The 26921-nt window shown below is 43.5% G+C and overlaps 1 protein-coding gene across 1 annotated transcript in view; it reads left to right on the top strand.

Annotated features, from left to right (window-relative positions):
- Nucleotides 1-19036: 19036 nt before the first annotated feature.
- The window catches only part of LOC124545408 (UDP-glycosyltransferase UGT5-like), a 62119-nt gene continuing 54234 nt past the window's right edge, over nucleotides 19037-26921 (top strand). Inside the window, exon 1 of the mRNA XM_047124323.1 lies at nucleotides 19037-19093. The gene's annotated coding sequence lies outside the window, so the exon portion shown is untranslated. The remainder of the gene's footprint in view (nucleotides 19094-26921) is intronic.

The following is a 26921-nucleotide window of genomic DNA, read 5'->3' as shown; positions in this document are numbered from 1 at the left end:
AGTGGTACAAAGCTATATCACTTTTCAACATAATCTCCCCCACGCTCAATGCAAGTCCTCCAGCGCTAACAATCTGCATAAATTCCTTTAGAAAAGAATTCTTTTTGTAGTGCAGTCAACCATTCATGCACCATGAGGCATGCCTCTTCATCAGAACGGAACTTCTTTCCTCCCATTGCGTTTTTGAGTGGTCCAAACATATGGAAATCACTTGGGGCAAGGTCTGGCGAGTATAGTGGATGAGGAAGACACTCAAAATGCAGGTATGTGATTGCTGCAACTGTTGTATGGGCAATGTGGGGCCTTGCATTGCAATGTTGCAAAAGGACACCTGCTGACAGCAATCCACGTCGCTTTGATTTGATTGCAGGCCGCAGATGATCTTTAGGAGATCTGTGTACGATGCAATGGTGACATTGGTCCCTCGACGCATGTAATGGTCCAAAATGACGCCTTTTTCGTCCCAAAAGAGAGTCAGCATAACCTTCCATGCTGATGGTTCTGTTCGAAACTTCTTTGTCTTTGGTGATGAGGAATGACGCCGTTCCTTGCTCGCTCTCTTCGTTTCCGGTTGGTGGAAGTGAACCCAGGTTTCGTCCCCATTAACGATTCTTAGAAGGAAGCCATCACCTTCTCGTTCAAAGCGCCGAAGAAGTTCTGCACAAGCATCAACACGTCGTTCTCTCATTTCAGGAGTCAGCTGCCGTGGCATCTATCTTGCAGACACTTTGTGAAACTGGAACAGATCATGAACAATGTGGCGTGCTGATCAATGACTAATCTGTAAATATGCTGCAATGTCATTCAGTGTCACTCGGTGGTTTTCCTTCACTATGGCTTCAACTGCTGCAATGTTCTGTGGAGTCACAACTCGTTGAGCCTGACCTGGACGAGGAGCATCTTCCACAGAAGTCACACCATTTGCGAACTTCCTACTCCATTCGTAGACTTGCTGCTGTGAAAAACATGCATCACCGTACTGAACCTTCATTTGTCGATTAATTTCAATAGGTTTCATATCTTCAATACGCAAAAACCGAATAACAGAAAGCTGTTCTTCCCTGGTGCAAATTGCAAATGGGGCAGCCATCTTTATACTGATACTGCGACGGTATGTGTGCACCTGCACCATGCTGCCACCTACAGGCACGCTGTTTGTAGCACGCTTACCAACTTACCGGACAACGGTGCGAAATTTCGATTTGTTATTACAAATTTAAGATTTTCATTTGACTCACCCTCGTAATTAAAAATACTGATCTGCTGTCCAAAAACAAATTTCAGTTTTTGTACGTTCGATGTGCAGTGCAAGTCAGTATCTCACGAATTTTCACAAAAATGCTTTCTGCAGCACACAACTCATGATGTGCAATGCGAGTATACAAAACACATTCATAAAAGTAGAGATTTAAAAATGAGGAACTAAACAGAACGACTGATAAATGAGAACAAAGACTCCCAGTTAAACTATGCTTCATTAAATCGTAACAGTACGACCTTTCATAAAGTTCTCACAACTTGACAAGATAGAAAAATATTACCTAATAATTTGCCTGTGTACAATTACTTTCCTCGACATTTGTTTCAATTATAAGAAAAATCCATGTGCTTCACTATAGAATTGCTACAGTAAACTTTGACCATACATAATGTTCTAACAATAAGAGACTACACACTTAGAAATATATATATAAAAAAACTAGTTTGTCTAAGAAAACTTCGCTTTTGACATTCTTGCATTCATTTCGTCTCAGTTCCACAAAATTTCTCCTCAAAATAAATTAATACAAAATGCTTTTCAAATAATATTGCCTCCACTACACGGCTGGCCAACTTCCATCTTCCTCAAAGCAAGTACACCGCCAGACTGTCTAACACACACTGCTACACTCTTCAAAGGAACTAACCTCTCTGACCAACATGTATGGTCTCAAAAAGGAGCTCACACGGAATATGGTTACATCGATATTATGGAGATTCAGTAAATTTATCAAATACACAATTTCGTTCACATTTATGTGCAAACTACCTGGAAATTGTCATCGCACATAAAACAGGCTCGTTTCAAATGCACTTACAAGTACTTTGCATAAACTAACGAGTATCATCCATTCCATCCATTTGCCTATCACTACAGCTCACGGTGTCCTTTGTTTCCAAAAGCAGTAATCTTGAGGCCACTGCCTCCGCCAACATTACTTGTAGATCAAGTCCAAATGGAGTCAACACACAGATAAACTAATTAAGAAGTTCAGTTCAGCATGTTAGATGACTCTCTCACTGTGTTGCACTTTTTCATTCAACTCTTATGAAATATTCCTGTAGGACAATGAACCTGACGTGAAGGAAATATTTATTCAGCAAAAGAGAGAAATTAACAGATAACCGATCGTCTTGTAGAGACCTCTTTAAGGCTGCTGAATTCTTACACTTACTTCTGAGTACATTCACGTCTTCATGATTTTTGCTGCTGATAATTAAAATCATTTTCAGGTGAACTGTTATTTGTTCATTAACAATAGAAGACGCAAAGATAGCCTTAAGTCAGCTTTGTCTCCCTGGCTCACTTTCTCTGTTTATTTTCTCCATAATCGCTCGAAAAACTGCTGACATTACAACGTAGGCTAAGGTCCATAAGATGCCCAGTACATTAAACCTTTTCGCATGACATAATTTGACGTGGAATTATTTAAAAATACATTTATAGCACTGGCATACAATATTAATACGAGAAATATTTATTGACAGAGATGAACAATGGTAGTACAAAAATATGGACACTTTGTTAAGAAGTTTTACCATATGTGGAGGAAATAAACTACACATGACAGTATGGAATATAGTTTGCTTGTGTGAATGAGTCTTTTTCAAGGTATTAGCGAAAGATTTTGACTTAACGAAGGGAGGTAGTTTAACCATGTTTTCCGATTGTTGTGTGGAAACGTTGTCAATATGCGATCTACTGCTTCGTTAGGAACACCGTTTGGGCGATTCCATTTGTATAGATACATTTCTGTGGTCGAGCATTTGCCAGAAAATTATCGGCAGTTATATACGTTCCAAGTCAGGTTTGGACTCCTCTCTCACCGTTGAACTCATCGAGATGATACAGCTCTTAGGTTAGTGAACTCTTATTTTGAAGGAGTGGTGTAAAATGCCCTGAAACCATTTGGATTTCCCAACCTCTCATGATGAATGCTAGAAAGTCCCCCTGACAACACCACTGTTCAGTAACCTAGCCCGTCTTCGTCTCTCTTATTAATCTCTTCATTGACTGAACATCCAATTTTAACCATCCTCCGTTCACGTCTTAAAGGAGACAACTATACCTGATTCCCTCGCTATCAGTAATATATTATGCAGACACACTTTCAAACAAATGAAATTCCCATTTGATGCAGTTGCACAAGATCTGATGTAATTTTTGCCATGGGTAGGTGTGAATGAAGGTCGTGGATATTATGGGACTAGGTAAAATGGAGTGACGTAGCAGTGGCTTATCATGGGCTAGAGCGTTGACAGGTAGCACTCTGCGCACACTTTGATGACACTGATAAGAGCCGTGTGGTGGGGCGGTTGTTTCAGTATTTTAACGAAATCCGCTCGCCGGCTGTGACCAAGTAAAGGTCGCAGTACCTGCAGTCCTGATAACACGGTAGCAGTCGTCTCCAGGCTACAAGGTAAGAGCGCATCTAGTAATAGAGTGTGAGGATTTGCGGACATAAAATTTGCAGTTTATGACAGCGATTGAAGTGAAAAACAAATTAAATTTTACGTTATTATTGTTATTTGTAGTAACTCAAACTAAGATCTGCAAATTTTAAATTATATGTCCTAGCAAAACAGTTACATATAACAAATTCTGTGAAAGAAATGTCACTCTGACGCATAATGCCACATTCACAAGTCTAGATCAGTATTAGATATCCAATTATCCTTACCGGGTAAGATTAACAGAGTACACAGGCTGATTCAAAGAAGAGCAGCACGCTTTGTATTACCGAGAAATAGGGGAGAGAGTGTCACGGGCATGATACAGGATTTGGGGTGAACATAATTAAAACAAAGGCGTTTCTCGTTACGGCGGGATCTTTTCACGAAATTTCAATCACAACCTTTCTCCTCCGAAAGCGAAAATAATTTGTTGACGCCGATCTACGTAGGGAGAAACGATCATCATAAAAGACTAAGGGAAATCAGAGTTCGCAAGGAAAGATACAGGTACTTGTTTTTCCGTGCGCTGTTCGAGAATGGGATAACAGAGAATTATTGTGAAGGTGGTTTGATGAATCCTTTGCCATGCACTTAAGAGTGATTTGCAGAGTATCCATGTAGATGTAGAACTGCTTCATTTGTACTTTCTACGAAGCATACCTTTTTCTAGAGTATCTTTTCGTGAAATACTTTTGGTTTATGTTGTCCATGATCTATACTGCCACCCTACATTCACATTCAGGGCTACTGACGATACCCCACACGTGTAGATATTCGTTAGTTCTGTCATGGCCTGATCGGATCCTATTTAGATGGAATCAAATATTCTTGAATAGTGCAGACTATGGAGCTAGTATAGTTGCGCCTCCTTAGCCACCGTTTGACCTTGTTTGACTTCCATCTCTTTCTCCTGCAGCTTTAAGAAGGTATCGTTTTCCCACACGGATCTTTGGGACTTCCGGCGGGATCGTGCAACGTCACCCCTTTTGGTGTGAATACGAAGTATTTTTGAGAGCATAAGGTCATTCCAGTCTCTAACGGTGGCCTACGGGCGTCAGACGTCTGACAAAACCATGTCTGCAAGTGCATGGAGCCAAAGAGTTGAAACGTTCCATTTAGAGTGCGCGTTGACTGATTTAGATGTACATCCATTGTGCTCGTGCGCCAGCTGCTGCACAATGCTTGTGCATAACTGCTATAACTGCACCAAACTTTGGGTTCTCAAGCAGTTGAAACACATAATTAGCCTTAGCAGAATTTAGAAAACCGGTACTTTGGTGCTGTGGACAAGTATGACTTAGTCACAGGTACATTCGTAGGTCTGTCTAAGCCATTTGATGTTGTTGAACATTCGGTTCTGCTAAATCACCTAGAATCAAAATGGTTCAAATGGCTCTACGCACAATGGGACTTAGGCCGGCCGGAGTGGCCGAGCGGTTAAAGGCGCTACAGTCTGGAACCGCACGACCGCTACGGTCGCAGGTTCGAATCCTGCCTCGGGCATGGACGTGTGTGATGTCCTTAGGTTAGTTAGGTTTAAGTAATTCTAAGTTCTAGGGGACTTATGACCACAGCAGTTGAGTCCCATAGTGCTCAGAGCCAATGGGACTTAACATCTGAGATCATCAGTCCCCTAGAACTTAGAACTACTTAAACCTAACTAACCTAAGGACATCACACACATCCATGCCCGAGGCTGCGACCGCAGCAGCAGAACGGTTCCGGACTGAAGCACCTAGAACCGCACGGCCACAGCGGCCGGCTCACCTAGAACCATTAGAAACTAGAGATGTAGCTAGTGATAGTTCCAGTCATATATAGTAAAAAAAGGTACAAAGTGTAGAGATAACGCATATTTCAAATAAGACTAAATTTTTAGTGAAACACTTATTACAATCAAAATAGAGTACAGAGAAGTTCCTCCATGTAACATATTAGGACCTATACTGTTCATCATATACATCAATCACATTACCAATGGTTTTATTCGTGGAGATAAAATTATCTTTGCTGATGGAAGTAACATTGCAGTCACTTATAGTCACTGTGAAAACAGGAAAACTACTTGCAGAATATCCAAATGAAAACCTGAAGGAAGTTCACATTTGACCTATATGCATTTAAGGTGCATTAAATATAAAGCAAATAAATGTAATCAATTTTAGGTTGAAGAAGGAAAATAACACTCTTAAATTACACGGTCCAGTGGGATTAATGTGAGCATCTGTGAAAAGCCTGGATAACCACCTTTTGAAGCACGGACCGCTGCAAGACGAACAGTAAGAGAGTCAGTGAGGTTCTGGCAGGTGCCGACGGGGACGTGCAGCCATGGCGAGTCCAGTGCAGTGGCCAGCTGCGCTAGGTTTCTAGGATGAGGATCCGTGGCGCGAAAATCCCAATAGAGGTGGTCTCACAGATTCTCGGTTGGGTTTTAATCCAGGGAATTCGGTGGCTAGGGAAGTCGGTAATCTCATCCTGGTGCGCATCGAACCACGCACGTGCACTGCGAGCTGTGAGACACGTTGCATTGTCCTGCTGGTAGATGCCATCGTGCCCGGGAAAAAGAAACTGCATGTAGGTCTGGACACGGTCAAGTGCCTTCCAAATTGACTAGATCACACAGAGAATGCTCTCAGACCTGGACCCTTCCGACGAGCGTTGCAGGGTGTTCGTTTTCAGACGTTTCACGCCATACACGCCAATGGCCACCTGTCCGTTGGAGCATAAAATGTGATTCGTGTGAAAAGGTCACCCGTCGCCATTCAGTGGACGCCAAGTTGCCGCAGTGGCGTGCAAATTCCAGTCTTCGTCGTCAATGAACAGCAGTCAGCATGGGTACATAAACCAGGCACCTGCTGTATATGCCCACACACAGCTCTGTTCGCTCAGCGATCTACATCTACATCAACATACATACTCCACAATCCACCATAGGGTGCGTGGCGGAGGGTACGACGTACCACAACTAGCATCTTCTCTCCCTGTTCCACTACCAAACAGAACGAGAGAAAACTGACTGCCTATATGCCTCTGTACGAGCCCTTATCTCTCTTATCTTATCTTTGTGGTCTTTCCGCGAAATGTAAGTTGGCGGCAGTAAAATTGTACAGCAGTCAGCCTCAGATGCTGGATCTCTAAATTTCCTCAGTAGCGATTCACGAAAAGATCACCTCCTTACCTGTAGAGAATCCTACCCGAGTTCCTGAAGCATTTCCGTAACACTCGCGTGATGATCAAACCTAGTAGTAACAAATCTAGCAGCCCTCCTCTGAATTGCTTCTATGTCCTCCCTCAATCCGACCTGATAGGGATCCCAAACGCTCGAGCAGTACTCAAGGATAGGTCGTATAAGTGTTTTATAAGCGGACACCTTTACAGATGAACCACATCTTCCCAAAATTCTACCAATGAACCGAAGACGACTATCCGCCTTCCCCACAACTGCCATTACATGCTTGTCCCACTTCATATCGCTCTGCAATGTTACGCCCAAATATTTAATCGACGTGACTGTGTCAAGTGCTACACTACTAATGGAGTATTCAAACATTACAGGATTCTTTCTCCTATTCATCTGCATTAATTTACATTCATCTATATTTAGAGTTATCTGCCATTCTTTACACTAATCACAAATCCTGTCCACGTCATCTGTATCCTCCTACAGTCACTCAACTACGACACCTTCCCGTACACCACAGCATCATCAGCAAACAGCTGCACATTGCTATCCAGCCTATCCAAAAGATCATTTATGTAGATAGAAAACAACAGCGGACCTACCATACTTCCCTGGGGCACTCCAGATGATACCCTCACCTCCGATGAACACCATCGAGGACAACGTACTGGGTTCTATTACTTAAGAAGTCTTCGAGCCACTCACATATTTGGGAACCAATACCATATGCTCGTACCTTCATTAGGAGTCTGATCCATGAGGAGAAGCTGTTGGTAATTTCTTTGTTCATCTGAGCGCTCGGTCGCTAAACAGTTGCACGTCTATTCTCCAGTATACACCTCCACGGCCACCGTTCATCCCAGACACCTACAGCCTGTCGTGCATAAAGCTACAGCGATGCCGATTTTGGATAGCGCCGTTTTGTCACGCAAGGTATACTTTATCCAGAGCGGCACGCGAAGCAACAAACTTAATCGTTTCGGCAATGCTTCCAGCCTTGGCCAGAAAACCAATGACCATGCCCTTTTGAGCGTCTGATAAATCGAATTACGGCTACGACTACACAATATTCCGAGTCCCCAACGCAAAATTCCTATGAATGAATTTTGCTTCTCAATTGAAGTGGTCTACACAAACCAATATACTTGCAGTAAGACCGCGCGGGGTAGCCGTGCGGTCCAAGGCGTCTTGCCACGGTTCATGCGGCTCCCCCCGTCAGAGGTTCGAGTCCTCCCTCGGGCACAGGTGTGTTGCCCTTAGTGTAAGTTATTTTAAGTTAGATTAAGTACTGTGTATGCCTAGGGACCGATGACCTCAGCAGTTTGGTCCCTTAGGAACGTACCACCTACCACTTGCAGACAGAATTTCATCAACAAATTATGCCCTTAGGATCCTATAACAGTATGTAAGAGCGAGTGCCTTTGGTTCCATATTTTGTCCTCCGTGGACCTTATCTGATTAAGATACCAAATCGTGCAGCAGTACTCTATAAATGGACAGACAACCGCACTCCAGGCAGTGTCTTTAGTACGCTGCTGGAGTTTCTACAAGTTCTGCCAATAAAACGCAATTTTTTGTTCGCCTTCCCTACTACATTTTGCGTGTTTCCAATTGAAGTTTTTCGTAATCGAAATCCCTCAGTATTTAGCTGAATCGACAAACTTTAAATTTGTGTAGTTGTCGTTCAGCCGAGTTTTAACGGAATTTTCTAGTACTCACGTGCACGACCTCACATTTTTCGTTGTTTATGGTCAACTGCCCCTTTTTTGAACCAAGCAAACATTTTGTCTAAATTATTTTGCTAATTATTTTGATCGTCTGATGACGTTACTAGATGGTGAACGACAGCATCATATACAAATAACCTAGCGGGCTGCTCGGTTTGTCTCCTACATCAACAGCAACGGGCCAATAACACTTTCTTGTGGAACGCCGGGTATCCGTGGCTAAAACGGTCACATCGTCCAAACTGCTGATTGTTTATTTAACAACTTGAAGGGGCAACAAAAATTTTATGTTCAGTATTTCATGTAATTATTGACTGAATTTAAATTCCTGCCTTAATCGGCTCATTAAGAAGTATAATCTTACTTTAAAGACTTAACACAATAAGTCAAATGTTAAACTTACAAACTGAATCTCTATCGTGAGTCAGCATAGCTCACGGTTCCCAAATTATCTAGACTACATTCATCCAATATTTGAGAATGAGACATTCAGCAACTTCTAACAAACTTCCACATAATTTCAAACCTTTTCGAAAATATTGCCGCTGACACACCCAGAAAATAATGAAAAGGAAAAAGTTTATCGCTTACTACATCTTCTATGCTCGTCCACTACAACTGCGCCACCACGCATGAAGTTTTAACTTATCGCTTCTTTCTTATAAATACTATTCGCAGCATATTTGAAGGCAGTATCCGCATATACCAATGAATGTAGCTGCAAAATTATATAATTGTACGACAAATAGTTAAGGAGGAGCGGAAATTCCCTAGACTGTACTTTAAATTAGTGTACTCATGTTGACAGCAGTTCTTGATACGAATTCTGGAATATTTACTGCATCTTCATTGGTGAAGGAATTTCGGAAAACTGTGTTTACTAATACCGCATAGTGGTGCTGTAATCGGTAACATTACCATAACTATCGCGCAGTGAAGGCATTGATTGTGACTTCCCACTCATAAACTTGACATACAACCAGTATCTCTTTGGACAGGACGAAGTATGATACTGGAACAGGCAACCTGGCTGCCTGCCTATCATGCGGAAGAAGAATGTGCTATGCAGTAGAATCATTTCGCGTATCAGCGTTATAGCCATGACGAGTAATAAACTGGTTTCAGCGTTGAATTAATGCTAGCACACCTCTACTGGTTTGTGGTTGCAGCTGTAGCATTTACTGACTGTTAAATATTTTACTTCATCGGATTGGAAAATTTTCCTTCCCAAGACCACTATCAGACGTCTGCAAAACTTACAGTCGCTGTAGTGAGGTCTGAACACCAATGTGTGTGGATGTCACAATCTGGATGGAAAAACAGGTGAACAGTCAGTATAGGGTGAACATTGCCAAGCAGCAGCAAGAAAACGTCAACTTATAAATCCGCATTGCTTATTTCTGACCGCAGAAAGAGAGTGTATCTTGTGTAGTTATTCACTGTGCTCTGTTGCTCTACTGCCAGAGTTCCAAAATAGTAAACGAAGCATTAGATTGAACTAGAAGGACCCACAGCAGGGAAGGTTAATTTTGGAGAAGGAGGGCTGAGTGGCTATTTGGAGATGAATAATTTGGGAGAGAGTTTGTGTGAAAAATGTTCAAATGTGTGTGAATTCTTAAGGGACCAAACAGCTAAGGTCATCGGGCCCTAAACTTACACACTACTTAAAATAAATTATACTACGAACAACAAACACACACAACCATGCCCGAGGGAGGGCTCGAACCTCCGGCGGGAGCGGCCGCGCAACCCGTGGCATGGCGTCCTAAACCGCGCGGCCACTAGGCGCGGCAGTTTGTGTGAAGCAGTAGTGGAAATATATTTACTAACCTAAAAATCCATATATCGAAATAGTAAAACATCCAAAGTGAAGAAGACATGAGACGAATACACAACATGAGACAGAAATATATCTTCGAAAGAAAATTAAGTTTTTTTTTTTTTTTTTTTTTTTTGAGGCAAAACATTATGACCACTGTCTACTGCCTCAGTAAATGATGACTGGTGGCGTTTCGGGCACGTGACTTTGAAGGCAAAGTATATAAACGGAAATGGGAATCAATCTAGTCACGATACTGATGCAAGTGGAGAAGTCCACTGACTGTCACTTTGACAACGGACGGTTAGTTATGGCCCGGCGCCGGGAAACGAGCATCTCGGAAACTGCAAAGTTTGTCGTGTGTTCTTGTGTCACTGTCGTGAGAATCTATGGCAAGCAGCATAAAGGACGGTGCAACTACGAGCAGGCAGGATGATGTTGGACATCCACGCCTTATCCCAGAATATGGAAGTCGGAGGCTTGCCCGCTTTGTAAAACAACATAGGCGGCGATCTGTGGCAGATATGACGATAGAGTGGAATGCTGTTGGCAGGCACAAGTGTTTCGGAGCAATCGTTCAACAAACATATTCCCATGTTTATCCACCACAATGTCAATTACGATTACAGTGGGCATGGGATCTTCGAGACTGTGCCGTGGATCAATGCAAACGTGTTGCCTGCTCGGATGAATCACGGTTCTTGTAACTCTAGGTCGATATTTGCGTACTCGTCTTCACCCAGGCAAAAGGGCTATCCGAAACGTGCGCCTCGCGAAAGACGCAGGCCGGTGGTGCAGAACAGTACTATGGCGATATTCACCTGGACTTCTATGGGCCCTGTGGTAGTAGTCGAAAGCAACATGACAGTTGTGGACTAAGTGCAGGTAAGTGCAGACCGCATGAATCCCTTCATGCTTATTGTCATTCCCGACGGTGATTTTCCAGCAGAATAACTGCCCATGTCATAAGAGGAATATCATGCTACAGTGAGTTCAGAAACATGATAGCGAACTCTTTATGATGTCTTGGCCACCAAATTCGCCTGGTCTGAACCCATTGGAACACATCTGTTGCCCTGTCGGGCGCCATCTTCGCGCCCACATAGCTCCCTTCCCGTAATATACGAGAATTGGATGACCTGTGAGTAAACGTTTGGTGCCACGTACCTCTGGGAACCTACAAAGGAATTGTCGAATCCATGACAAGCAGAACTACTGCTATATGGCTTTCAAAAGTTTGATCAGCACGCTACTAAGCAGGTGGTCATAATGTATTCTCTCATCAGCGTATATGTTGTGTAGAACAGGCGCCTGGTGAAGTGATATATCAAAGCTAATACCCATAAGGAGGATGGTTACCCCAAACAACAGTACAGCACCTGCAGTGTGATGTCATGTTGTCAGTGGTGATGTCTAGGAGTTTAATTAACAGCAAGAAAAGGCCATTCTTTTTGCAAAGGACCGTTCAGCATGGTAAGCGTTAGAAGATGCAGACTGCGTTTGGAATCAGGTATCCCGTAAGCATTACATCAATATTAGCGGGAGCGTTACAAACCTAAAATGATTTGATTTCCTATTTAATATAGAAATAGATAATTTCTATATTTATGTTCCTATACAAATTGTGGAAAACCCGATGGATAAAGTAAATTTACGACGACTAGTCGAGATCTTACACATTATTTAAATATAATTTTAATTAACTTTTATGTAATAAACTGGAGGTTATTATATCAAATACTATTTAATGTACTGCAACGTACTCAGGTGAACTCAAGCATTATCTTAACTTTTAGAATGTCTTTCACCAACAGAGTTCTGGAGAGACGAGCTTTGTCATCCATAGCAATGGAAAAATAACCTATGACGCTAACATACGCTGCTGAATCTAGTCACTTGGTATAAAAAGACCATTTCCACGAGATGGTGGTACGTACGTCCCTGATGCTGATAACTACCCACGCGCAGCCCCGATATAAACACGGATATCAGATTCAGCACTAAATTGGGACTCGTCAGGTAATAAAACGCTAAGGACTACCTCAAATCAGCCGAAAGAATGTGTCTAGTGCGTACACTGATTGAAATGTGTGCAGCGACTTGCGATGAGACGTGAATAAATAATGTAATATTAGTTGTGGAATTACTAGCTCTGTAAGCTATTATAGACATGCTTGCGTATTAACTTTTTGTTGGGTTAGATTGTCGCATTCAGACGGCTTTCTAAAATTATCTATTGGAAAATGCTTCGAGTACCCATGAAAGTAATACGAAGATCGAAAAATTTCACAACTTTCGTGGATATACTTATCTTTAAAAGGTTTCAGTTCCTTGTCTCGTCTAGGGGTTTCTGTTCTACTTGAGTTTGTTTCTTTGCCATACGGCCAAAGAATAATTTAAATTAAAAAATTGCTCAGTATTTTTGTTATTTCTCGCTTCCAAACATAAACAAAATATAACATCAATATTACTCAACCGCTATCCTGGACCTGTTTCCGGTTGTTGACTGGGATATCTAACGGCTTCCTGGGGCTACAAAAATTTGATTTTCAGTTCTTCGCGTGATTATTGACGTGGTTATTGACCGAATTTAAAAATTTGAACTGCTGTCATAATCTATTCTTTAAGCGGTATAATCTTACGTTAAGGTTTAACATAGCACGACACGTATCACACTCTGAAACTTTGTTTTTCTTGAGGCAGCTTAATTGACAGCTCGCAAAAACACGGATTTTATTCACCCGTTATTTGAGAATAAGAGAACTTAGCGACTTCCAGCGAACATTACACATAATTTCGAACATTTACGAAACTTTTTCTCGCTGACACCCTCCACAAAATGATAAAAAGCAAAATGTTTGTTGCTTAGCTACAATTTTGCTCTTCATGCAGCCAAACTTCAATAAGGTACGAAGTTTTAATTTATTACCTCTTTACTGCCACCTCTATTCACAACACAGTTTGTAAGTCAGTGCCATAGAATGTACCTGAAAAATTATATTGTTGTCCGCCACAGATTTCAGGAGATATGGCGTCGTAAATATTTATATGCGTGAAAAACTAGCTTTTGCTTAAAATAGCTGGCAGTAAAATTTCAAAGTTTGGTTCGACGTTTTAATTTATTACTACTTTTCTACTAACTCTATTCGCAACACATTTTGCAGACAGTATCCACTGTATGTACTTGCAAAATTATACCATTGCCCGACACATAGTTTGAGAGATATGCCTCGTGAAGATTGAGATGCGTGAAAAACAGCTTCTGCTGGAAAGTGAGCCAGACATAAAATGTGTAACTGTCACAGACAGCCTATCCCCTGCAGTACAGGCAGCTTTTTTTAAACCCATAGCGCGTGATCTCATGGTTAGAGCATCAAACTAGTTATATCTCTTAAAGACATTTGAGTTTTTGCGTAGCGCTAACTAAAGCCGAAGTGCAATTTATAAGACGCACTCAAATTAAAACACGACAGATGGAAAAAAGTAAACTATTTATTATTACAACAGTATCACCATAACTGTTGGTACATTCATTTCGCTGTCAGGCAAGATGGTTAGTGCTTTCATTTAAAATGTTTGCTGTTGCCTACCGAACCATCATTGTACCCAGGCGTGCATATCTTCTCCCGAAGCAAGTCGACGGCCACGGATGTCTTTCTCCAGGGCTCCAAAAGCACTGAAATCGCATGGTGAGAGGTCGGGACTGTATGGAGGATGTACAAGGCCTCCCAGCGAAACTTTTGCAGCGTACTCGAAACAACCTTGGCAACTTGTAGACGGACATTATCTTGCACTAGAACGATTATGTCGGTCAACGATCCTGGGAATTTGTACTTAATGGAGCCTTTCACTTCACGCACAGTGGTATGTTGACGCTTTTCAAAGTCCAAACGCCCAGGAATGTTGACGGACGGCATCATACTATTGCAGGATAATGACCGCCCACATGTTGCCAACGTTGTTTCGACTGGAGAGACTGGAAACTTGCACAGGTCACACCAATATTCAAGAAAGATAGTAGGACTAATCCACTAAATTACAGGTCCATATCGTTAACGTCGACATGCAGCAAGATTTTTGAACATATATTGTGTTCGAACATTATGAATTACCTCGAAGAAAAAGGTCTATTGACACGCAGTCAACATGGGTTTCGAAAAGATCGTTCCTGTGAAACACGACTAGCTCTTTATCCACATGAAGTGTTGAGTGCTATTGACAAGGGATTTCAGATAGATTCTCTATTTCTGGATTTCCGGGAGGCTTTTGATAGTATACCACACAAGCGTCTGTTAGTCAAATTGCGTGCTTATGGAATATCGTCTCAGAGAGGTCACAGTTCGTAGTAATTGACGGAAAGTCATCGAGTAAAACAGAAGTGATTTCTGGCGTTCCCCAAGGTAGTGTTATAGGCCTTTTGCTGTTCCTTATCTATATAAATGATTTGGGAGACAGTCTGAGCAGCCGTTTTCGGTTGTTTGCAGATGACGCTGTCGTTTATCGACTAATAAAGTCATCAGAAGACCACAACAAACTGCCAAGCGATTTAGAAAAGATATCTGAATGGTGCGAAAAGTGGCAGTGACCGTAAAAACCGAAAGTGTGAGGTCATCCACATGAGTGCTAAAAGGAACTCGTTAAACTTCGGTTACACGATAAATCAATCTAACCTAAAAGCCGTAAATTCAACTAAATACCAAGGTATTACACTTACGAACAACTTAAATTGGAAAGAACACATAGAAAATGCTGTGGGGAAGGCTAACCAAAGACTGTGTTTTATTGGCAAAACACTTAGAAAATGTAACAGACCTACTAAGGAGACTGCCTACACTACGCTTGTCCGTCCTCTTTTAGAATACTGCTGCGCGGGTTCGAATCCTTACCAGATAGGACTGACGGAGTACATCGAAAAAGTTCAAAGAAAGGCAGCACGTATTGTATTATCGCGAAATATGGAAGAAAGTGTCATTGAAATGCCACAGGATTTGGGTTCAACATCATTAAAAGAGAGGAGTGTTACGTTGCGACGGAATCTACTGACGAAATTCCAATTACCAACTTTCTCCTCTGAATACGAAAATGTTTTGTTGACACCGACCTACATAGGGAGAAACGATCACCACGATAGGATAAGGGAAATCAGAGCTCGTACGGAAAGATATAGGTGTTCGTTCTTCCCGTGCGCTATACGAGGTTGGAATAATAGAGAATTGCGAAGATGGTTCGATGAACCCTCTGCCAGGCACTTAAATGTGATTTGTAGACTATCCGTATAGATGTTGATGTAGACGCTGCAGAGGTTTCGCTGGGAATCCCTTACCCATCCTCCATACAGTCCCGATCTCTACCCGAGAGATTTTTATGTTTTGGAGCCCTGAAGAAAGACATTCGAGGGCGTCGGTTTGCTTCGCACGAAGAAGTCCGCGCCTGGATGCAGTCATGGTTCCTCATGCAACCACAAACATTTTTTTCACGAAGACACTGACCGTCTTGTCTCATAGTGGAATAAATATATTAACAGTTATGGCGATTACTTTTGAGGTAATAAACAGTTTATTTACTTTTTTCTACCTGTCTCGTATTCATTCGACGGCCACTTATACTTCATGATTCAGCACTTGATAATAAAAGTAGGAGGCACTCTCAAAGTGGCGATTCTGTATCCATGTTTATAAGATTGTTTATTCAAACGGGTTGGCATGAAAATGGATGTGCTAAAATATAAAAAATGTGAATGTACCACAATACTACACTCCTGGAAATGGAAAAAAGAACACATTGACACCGGCGTGTCAGACCCACCATACTAGCTCCGGACACTGCGAGAGGGCTGTACAAGCAATGATCACACGCACGGCACAGCGGACACACCAGGAACCGCGGTGTTGGCCGTCGAATGGCGCTAGCTGCGCAGCATTTGTGCACCGCCGCCGTCAGTGTCAGCCAGTTTGCCGTGGCATACGGAGCTCCATCGCAGTCTTTAACACTGGTAGCATGCCGCGACAGCGTGGACGTGAACCGTATGTGCAGTTGACGGACTTTGAGCGAGGGCGTATAGTGGGCATGCGAGAGGCCGGGTGGACGTACCGCCGAATTGCTCAACACGTGGGGCGTGAGGTCTCCACAGTACATCGATGTTGTCGCCAGTGGTCGGCGGAAGGTGCACGTGCCCGTCGACCTGGGACCGGACCGCAGCGACGCACGGATGCACGCCAAGACCGTAGGATCCTACGCAGTGCCGTAGGGGACCGCACCGCCACTTCCCAGCAAATTAGGGACACTGTTGCTCCTGGGGTATCGGCGAGGACCATTCGCAACCGTCTCCATGAAGCTGGGCTACGGTCCCGCACACCGTTAGGCCGTCTTCCGCTCACGCCCCAAGATCGTGCAGCCCGCCTCCAGTGGCGTCGCGACAGGCGTGAATAGAGGGACGAATGGAGACGTGTCGTCTTCAGCGATGAGAGTCGCTTCTGCCTTGGTGCCAGTGATGGTCGTATGCGTGTTTGGCGCCGTGCAGGTGAGCGCCACAATCAGGACTGCATACGACCGAGGCACACAGGGCCAACACCCGGCATCATGGTGTGGGGAGCGATCTCCTACACTGGCCGTACACCACTGGTGATCGTCGAGGGGACACTGAATAGTGCACGGTACATCCAAACCGTCATCGAACCCATCGTTCTACCATTCCTAGACCGGCAAGGGAACTTGCTGTTCCAACAGGACAATGTACGTCCGCATGTATCCCGTGCCACCCAACGTGCTCTAGAAGGTGTAAGTCAACTACCCTGGCCAGCAAGATCTCCGGATCTGTCCCCCATTGAGCATGTTTGGGACTGGATGAAGCGTCGTCTCACGCGGTCTGCACGTCCAGCACGAACGCTGGTCCAACTGAGGCGCCAGGTGGAAATGGCATGGCAAGCCGTTCCACAGGACTACATCCAGCATCTCTACGATCGTCTCCATGGGAGAATAGCAGCCTGCATTGCTGCGAAAGGTGGATATACACTGTACTAGTGCCGACATTGTGCATGCTCTGTTGCCTGTGTCTATGTGCCTGTGGTTCTGTCAGTGTGATCATGTGATGTATCAGACCCCAGGAATGTGTCAATAAAGTTTCCCCTTCCTGGGACAATGAATTCACGGTGTTCTTATTTAAATTTCCAGGAGTGTATTAAAATAAAAACAGAATGGAACGTTAAAGCTATACATTTCAACCGATACGTTTAATACGTGAAATTTGAATCTGGAATGGGATTTTCTTTAAGCAACATAAATAAAAAGTAATCGATATTTTAATTTATTCATACTATTTGCAATATCGTCTTGTGTGAGAAATTAACTGTCTGGTTCAAAGTACGTATGTTTATCTCCCGGTTCAATTGAGGTAGTTCAGTTGGTTCCATAAGCTATTTTTGAGAAGTGTCTTTCACATCAGGTTTGATGGGATTAGCTCAAGGGAGCAACCATCCCCGAACTTCCCCTCGACATAAAACATATTAACTCACTGCGAGTAGAATGTTACTCTGACTATCAACTAATGTCAGGCACAATTTGTACAAAGGAAACCTAAAGGAAAGACCTGTATCACAAAATTGCAATTGGTAGAGTAATAGCATGTAAACTGGTTGGTACTGTTTGAAATGAGGAATTTGTAACAGTTGTAAGTCAAAGACGAAAGTGTTGATCTGTTACATCAAGACCAACTACTAACATGTGAAAATTTATGTTAGGGAACAAAATACTTGTAGTCAGAAGACACTGATGAGATGTTGATCGAGTGCTACCTATTGAAATTGAATGTTGAGAGCGGTAGATTCATGAGTATTCTAACACAACAGGACTGCATCAGTTTGCCGATTACTTGTGACGTTTCTCCATTGAGTGTCTTTTGACAGGACGATGTCGTGTTATGGCGACTAATTACAGTCACCGTCACTAAACATTATCACACACGACAATCGGACGCACAAGTTGTCGAACTAACGTCCAGTAAAAAGTAAGCAAGGATCGTAGTCGGTAGTGAAGAGAGAAACCAGAATTTTCTTGCAGCAACATGGAGGACATCAACGAAGCACATCCAAGCATCAATTACAGAGGCAACATTTCTGGGTTGTTTTTGAATGAACAGAACCGTGTCAGACAGAGCTCTCTTTACATCAGTGTTGGTATTCTGAGTAATTTGCAAAACGCATGCAACTAGATATATCAAAAACTGTATCACTTACTCAGTTTCATGACATCTTGTAATTTGATGGATCAGTTACCTCAGACTGCATTGCACTCACTTAAACGTTGTCACACTGACTTCTGTTGGATAACTATGGCATCAGACTGTTTTACACGTGTAACCAACCGATCCACTATTCACAGTCCGCAAGAGATAAAGGGGAACCGCTACTTGCGGATGATGTTAAATTATGACCGGCTTGTTTCCCAGAAATAGGAAGACAGTTTGTCACGGGTACATTCCTTGGTAAATATTTACTTCGTCATATCAGCGGCTTCCAGATAAAGATGAACGAACAGCAGAAGTAAGATTTATGTAACTACCACTCTCATTGTTTATCGCTATCAACCGCGTCGTTTCATCTTGAGCAAAGCGCACTGTAGTCGCCCAACCTCGATGCCGGAATACTGAAGAGGACGGTGAGTTGAGATCGCTGCTCTCAGTAGCAGTAGTTGGATATAACACCTGTTATTGTAGTCAGCTATTAAATTTCTGCAGACCATCGTGCATTTGCTTTGCCAGAGCTCGCGTCCGCAGTTGAAGTTACTCAACTAATAACTGCCGTACTCCTCCGAGATGACGAAAGTCGTGGTATAGCGATTGTACATATACAGAGTAGTATCGCGCACACAAGGTACTCGTAAAAGAGCAGTTCATTGACGAAGCTGTCATTTGTACTCAGGCGAATGAAGTGAAAAGGTTTCTGACGTGATTAAGTCTACAAGACGGAACCTGACAGACGTTGAACACGGAATGGTAGTTGGAGCTAGACGCATGGGACAGTCTATTTCGGAAATCGATAGGGAATTCAACATTCCGAGGTCAGCAAGGTCGACAGTGTGAAGAGCGTCTCGAGAATACCAAATTTCAGCCCTTATCTCTCAGTGATCGATGGCCTTCACTTAACGACTGAGAACAGCGGTGTCTGCGTAGATTGTCAGTGCTGACAAGCAATACCGCACGAAATAACCACAGAAATCAATGTGGGACGTAACGACGAACGTACCTGGTTGGACACCGTGGCGAAATGTGACGTTAACGTGCTATAGCAGCAGACGACCGACACGAGTGCCTTTGATAACAGCACGACACCACCTACAGCACCTCTCCTGGGTTCGTGACCATATCGGTTGGACTCTAGACGACTGGAAAACAGTAGCCTGATCAGATGGGTCCTGATTTCAGTTGGTAAGAGCTGATGGTAGGGTTGGAGAGTGCTGCACAAGCCACGGCGAAATAGATCCGAGGTGTCGACAAGGCAGTAAGCAAACTGGTGGTGGCAACGTAATGGTGTGCGCTGTGTTTACATGGAATGGACTGGGTTCTCTGGTCCAGCTGAACCGATCGTTGATTGGAAATGTTTATGTTCGGTTTCTTGGGAGTATTTTTATGGATGACCAAGCGCCATGTCACAGGGCTCGCGATTGGTTTGAAGAACATTCAGGTCAATTCGAGCGAATGATTTGGCACGAACTCATGCACTGGCAAGAGTTTCGTAATTATGGAAGGCTATAGAGGCAACAGGGCTCAGTAATTCTGCAGGGTATTCTAATGACTTGTTGACTCCATTCACGTCGAATTGCTGCGTTACGCCAGGCAAAAGGAGGCCCGAAACGAAATTAGGAGATATGCCATGACTTTTGTCGCCTCATTGTGAGGTTGTGTTAGCCTCATTTTCGTAGTTTAAAAGCGAAAGTTTGATAGCAAGCTTCTTCTAGCTTTTTTTTCAAATATTGTTGTTGTTATTAGCCTGAGGAGGGGTTTGATGCCGTCCTTACGTTAGTCTGTCCTTTGTAAGTTACTGATCTCTACAGCCACTTGAACCTACTGTTGCACCCCCCACCCCCCACCCCCTATACCATTTTTACTAACTTCCACGCGTCCCTTCGTGTCAAAATAAGTATTCGGTGATGTCTAAAGATGCGTTCCATCAGCTTATCCCTTTTTTATGTCAAATTGTACTACAGAGCTTTTTTCTTCTCAGTTCTATGTTGCACTTCTGCACAAGTTACTCGATCTACAGGTGTAATTTGTACTTCTGCAACACATTTCGAAAGATTGGACCATTTTCTAATTTTCACTATCCGTCATCAGCATATCATAAACTCCAAATACACACTCTCAGGAAGGAGATGACTTCCTAAAATTGAATAAATAGTCGTATGGCATGACTGACTGGGGATCCCTCAAGAGGGATATGTAACCTTCTGGTGGAAGTCTTGCATGGACGCCACTTTGGCTAATAGCGTGCCCTCAACCTACACTAGTAATCCCGCCGAGAAAAGGGTACCTACAGTTAAACGTGGAATCCGAATCCCGTTTTGTTCCTGCACATTGTTACATCACTGAGAGGTGAAGGTTAGGGTAAAGACAGACTGAAAAGTTTCATGGTCTGATCGAGGCCGCGATTTTTCGTTTTCAAGACAAGCACTTTATCACTAGATCAGAAGCCCGACACTAAAACCAAACGTTATGTTCGTCGTTAACATAATTCTCTTTTCAGAAAAGCTTACATTGACGGAAAATAAACCAAAATGAACGAAAGTTGGTAGAGGTGTGTCTACATTGGAAAGATTACCTCTACTCAAATTTCGTACCAATCGCATGAGACTGGCGTTAGTAGCGCCACTACGAGGATGAAAATCAGGTTTGCTTTAAATATGCGCTGTGACGGTCGTGGGCTTTAGTTATCTTGGCCGTAATGAGTTGATATTAGTCAAGAATGCCTTCAAAACGACGAAGACGCCAGTATCAACACCTCACTGAGTTTGGACGAAGTCGTGTAATAGCGCTACGTGGAGCTGGATGTTCCTTCTACCATATTGCAGAAAGACTTGGCGTGAACGTAGCCATTGTACACGACTGGTCAGGAGAATGTACGATCACAAGAAGACCGGGCTACGAAGAACCACTTGACACTACTGGCAGGGAAGACCAACGTGTTCAGCACATGGCACTGGAGCATCCTACTGCACTTACAGCAGCAATTTGAGCAGCAGTTGGCGCCACAGTGACATAACGGTTACTTCACGGACAATTCCGAACCAGACGCCCAGTAGCGTGCATTCCGCTGACCCCAAACCAACGCCGTTCGTAACTTCGACTGTGTCCAGCAAGAACTCATTGGAGGGAGGAGTGAAGGTCTGTTGCGTTTCCTGATGAAAGCCGGTTCTGCCTAGGTGACAGTGTTGGCCGTGTGTTGGTTAAAAGGAGGCCAGGTGAGCTACTGCAACCAACCTGCTTGTGGCCAAACACACACGGGACCTACTCCTGGAGTTATGGTTTAGGATGCGATTTAGTATGACTGCAGATACACTTTCGTGGCTATCCCACGCAACCTTATTGCAAATTTATTCATCATTCTGGTGATTCGATCTGTTGTGCTGCCATTCATGAACAGTATTCCAGGGGGTGTTTTCCAACAGGATAACGCTCGCCCGCATTCCGCTGCAGTAATCTAAAATGCTCTAGATAGTGTCGACATGTTGGCTCGGCCTGTACGAGCGCAGTCGTTTAATGAACAAAGTAAGAGCATATGGACTATCAGACCAATTGTGTGATTGGATTGAAGAGTTCCTTGATAACAGAACGCAGCATGTCATTCTCGATGGAGAGAAGTCTTCCGAAGTAAGAGTGATTTCAGGTGTGCCGCAGGGTAGTGTCATAGGACCGTTGCTGTTCACAATATACATAAATGACCTTGTGGATGAGATCGGAAGTTCATTGAGGCTTTTTGCAGATGATGCTGTGGTGTATCGAGAGGTTGTAACAATGGAAAATTGTACTGAAATGCAGGAGGATCTGCAGCGAATTGACGCATGGTGCAGGGAATGGCAATTGAATCTCAATGTAGACAAGTGTAATGTGCTGCGAATACATAGAAAATAGATCTCTTATCATTTAGCTACAAAATAGCAGGTCAGCAACTGGAAGCAGTTAATTCCATAAATTATCTGGGAGTACGCATTAGGAGTGATTTAAAATGGAATGATCATATAAAGTTGATCGTCGGTAAAGCAGAGGCCAGACTGAGACTCATTGGAAGAACTCTAAGGAAATGCAATCCGAAAACAAAGGAACTAGGTGACAGTACGCTTGTTCGCCCACTGCTTGAATACTGCACAGTAGTGTGGGATCTGTACCAGATAGGGTTGGTAGAAGAGAGAGAGAAGATCCAACGGAGAGCAGCGCGCTTCGTTACAGGATCATTTAGTAATCGCGAAAGCGTTACGGAGATGATATATAAACTCCAGTGGAAGACTTTGCAGGAGAGACGCTCAGTAGCTCGGTACGGGCTTTTGTTGAAGTTTCGAGAACATATCTTCACCGAGGAGTCAAGCAGTATATTGCTCCCTCCTACGTATATCTCGCGAAGAGACCATGAGGATAAAATCAGAGAGATTAGAGCCCACACAGAAGCATACCGACAATCCTTCTTTCCACGAACAATACGAGACTGGAATGGAAGGGAGAACCGATAGAGGTACTCAAGGTACCCTCCGCCACACACCGTCAGGTGGCTTGCGGAGTATGTATGTAGATGTAGATGTAGAAGATCTGTCTACATTCGAGTACATTTGGGACATCATCAAACGTCAACTACAGTGTCATTCACAATCAGCATTAACATGTCCGTATTGACCAATCATGTACAATGGGCATGAAACTTCATCTCACAAACTGACATGCGGCACCTGAGCAACACAATACATCCTCGTTTGTACGCCTGCATTCAACATTCTAGCTGTTACAATGGTTATTAATGTATCAGCATTTCACATTCGCAATAGTTTTTCTCGCACTTACATTAACCTACGGTCTTGCAACGTTAATCACTTAGATATGTTACCTAGACAAATGTATTCCCGAAATTTCGTTGCTCTACATTAATTATTTCTTGGTGTTGGGATTTTTTCCTTTAATATATCTTGCTGTTGGTTGTCTATATTTTAGATCTTCTTCTGATAAGAGTCGTTAGGTGTATTTCCCAAATACAGCCAGCAGACAGCAGTCGAACGACGCTGAACCTCGAGCGGCCATTCTAATAAAAGTTCAGGCCGTTTCAACTTGGCGATGTCATTAGCCTTCCCCAAATTGAAACGACTTAACTTTTAGTGGAATGGCAGAATATCCATCATTCGAAATGTGAAATTTTATGTGCCCGTCGGGTTGAGTGGTCTCAAGCGAGTCTAAATGGACTTTCGGTTTAGCGAAATGCATTAACAAGGACGTGAAACACAAAGAACCTGTTCCGTCTCATGTACTGCCCTGCCTCGCGCTGTCTGCTACCGCCACACACTGGCGCTACCCAGTCGCTGATTGAGTACTGGTTATTCTTCGTGTTTTACTGTCCCTGTTAATACATGTGGCTAAACCAAATAACACACTACACTAATTAGGGATCACTCTTTCAAATGGGCACGTAAAATTCCAATTTAAAAATCATTTTGTTTGTAATGGGAAACAAACCGACACTTTCCGTCGACAATGGGCGCCGTACGAAAGACGTTTGGCCCGACTCAGCCACACACTGCAAAAACTAAATTGCAAATATCTGCCGAAACACCAGAGAAAATGCGCCTGACGACTCTTCACAGAGACACACTTCTGCGAGTTCGATATCTCCAATACCAGGAATTCACTCGCACAGCAGTGACTGACAGATGTCGAGTGTGAGCACGTTCAATGAGTGTTTTATGTGCCATATACATCTATAGTAGCATAGGTCTGCAAGTACACACTAATGTTATTCGTACATCTGGCAGAAAAAGACTGATGAGGCAGTTTCCCTGAGTTCGTAAACCATACGTGAAGGGTGGGCGAGGAGGAAATGTTTCGTGTTGCGCCGAGCTAGACTTGCAGACTCCCGCACTCCAGTGAAGCGCTGCCTGTCATTCCAATTAAAGTTCAAGTCAATTCAACTTGGACATCGTGAGTGACGTTACTAAAGTAAAATTCTTGAATATTCACTGGAACGGCCCATCAACGTTTAGCGTCGTTCAACTCCTCTCTCACAGCTGCATTTGGAATCACTATTTTTTTAATTGCTTTCTTTCATTGGTCTTTTAGGAAAGGTGGAGGGGGGATGCGGGGCAGTAGAAAGGTGTCTACTCTTCAGGCATGTAGATTTTAATCACAACAAATTTGAGAGTCTAACACTGAAAGATGAAAACTTCAGGTTCCACTGTTCTTGTGTGCGAATTAGACAATACAATTTGGAAAAGCGCATACTACATTAATTTCTTACGAATAAATGATTCATTGAGGTTTATTTAGATAAAACATGGATTCATAAACTTTATACACACATCAAAAAAAGTTTTGCATCACCTCGGTTTCCAGAGTTCCGGAACTTGTACAGAAAATTGGAATACAGATCAACATAAACATCGTTTCCGCCCTTTTTATTGCTCATGAGACCTTCAGAGGTAGTGGTCCGGATTGCTGTACACACCGGTGCCATTAATACTCTGTAGCACGTCCTCTTGCATTGATGCATGCCTGTATTCGTCGTGGCATACTATCCACAAATTCATCAAGGCACTGTTCGTCCAGATTGTCCCACTCCTCAATGGCGATTCGGTGTAGATTCCTCAGAGTGGTTGGTGGGTCACGTCGTCCATAAACAGCCCTTTTCAATCTATCCCAGGAATATTCGATAGGGTTCATGTCTGGAGAACATGCTGCCCACTCTAGTCTGGCGATGTCGTTATCCTGGAGGAACTAATTCACAAGACGTGCACGATGGGGGCGCAAATTGTCGTCCATGAAGTCGAATGCCACGCCAGTATGCTGCCGATATGGTTGCACTATCGGTCGGAGGATGGCATTCACGTATCGCACAGCCGTTACGGCGCCTTCCATGACCACCAGCGGCGTACGTCGGCCCTACATAAAGCCACCCCAAAACATCAGGGAACCTCCATGTTGCTGCACTCGCTGGACAGTGTGTCTAAGGCGTTCAGCGTGACTGGGTTTCCTCCAAACACGTCTCCGACGATTATTTGGTTGAAGGCAACTCCGACACTTATTGGCGAAGAAAACATGGATGTCAATCCTGAACGGTCGATTCGCCATTTTGTTGGGCCCATCTGCATGGCGTCTTGGTTTGCAAAGATGGACCTCGCCATGGGCTTCGAGAGTGAAGTTGCGCATCATGCAGCCTATTGTGTTCAGTTTAAGTCGTAACACGACGTCCTGTGGATGCACGAAAAGCATTATTCAACACGGTGGGGTTGCTGTCTGGGTTCCTCCAAGCAGTAATCCGTAGGTAGCGGTCATCCACTGCAGTAGTAGCCCTTGGGCGGCCTGAGCGAGGCATGTCATCGACAGTTCCTGTCTCTCTGTACCTCCTCCATGACCGAACAACATCGCTTTGATTCACTCCGAGACGCCTGGACACTACCCTTGTTGAGAGCCCTTCCTGGCACGAAGTAACAATGCGGACGCGATCGAACCGCGGTATTGACCGTCTAGGCATGGTTGAACTACAGACAACACGAGCCGTGTACCTCCTTCCTGGTAGAATGATTGGAACTGATCAGCTGTCGGACCCCCTCCGTCTAATAGGCGCTACTCATGCATGGTTGTTTACATCTTTGTGTGGGTTTAGTGACATATCTGAACAGTGAAAGGGATTGTGTGTGTGATACAATATCCACAGTCAACGTCTATCTTCATTTTTTCTGGGTACCGGGGTGAGCCAAAACTTTTTTTCATGTGTGTACTATGAATAACTGCTGTCGCAGTAATATTGTAGGGTCCCGGGAGTATTGTCAAACTAAAGTGGCGGCGAGTGTTTAACTGTCGCGTTATTGAGGGCATCGGCATAAGGAGGTAGAGTCTCACTTAAATCACTTGGCATATGACGATCAAGACAGAAATTTGCGACAGTCTCGCCAAGTCGATTAATGTCTGCAGACTGCTAACACAGCGTTCCGCTAACCACAGCGCTTTAAACTCCACAGAAAACACGTAAATAATCTGATATTCGCGTACGAGATTTATCTCTGTAGTGTGTCTAAAACTGTAAAAAAATTCATAATTTCAGTTATGGTAAGAATTATTTCAAAGTTTTTGAAATGGTTGGAGTTTTCCTGTCCTGAAAGCAGTTTTAAACTTATCACGCCATATCACCAAACCTGTTAGCCGGCCGGAGTGGCCGTGCGGTTCTAGGCGCTACAGTCTGGAACCACGTGACCGCTACGGTCGCAGTTTCGAGTCCTGCCTCGGGCATGGATGTGTGTG

Source organism: Schistocerca americana, chromosome 8 (genome assembly GCF_021461395.2).
Source record: "Schistocerca americana isolate TAMUIC-IGC-003095 chromosome 8, iqSchAmer2.1, whole genome shotgun sequence".
In the NCBI taxonomy this organism is placed as follows: domain Eukaryota; kingdom Metazoa; phylum Arthropoda; class Insecta; order Orthoptera; family Acrididae; genus Schistocerca; species Schistocerca americana.
Note: the sequence above shows the minus strand (reverse complement) of the source record. Positions and strands in the feature narration are given on the sequence as shown.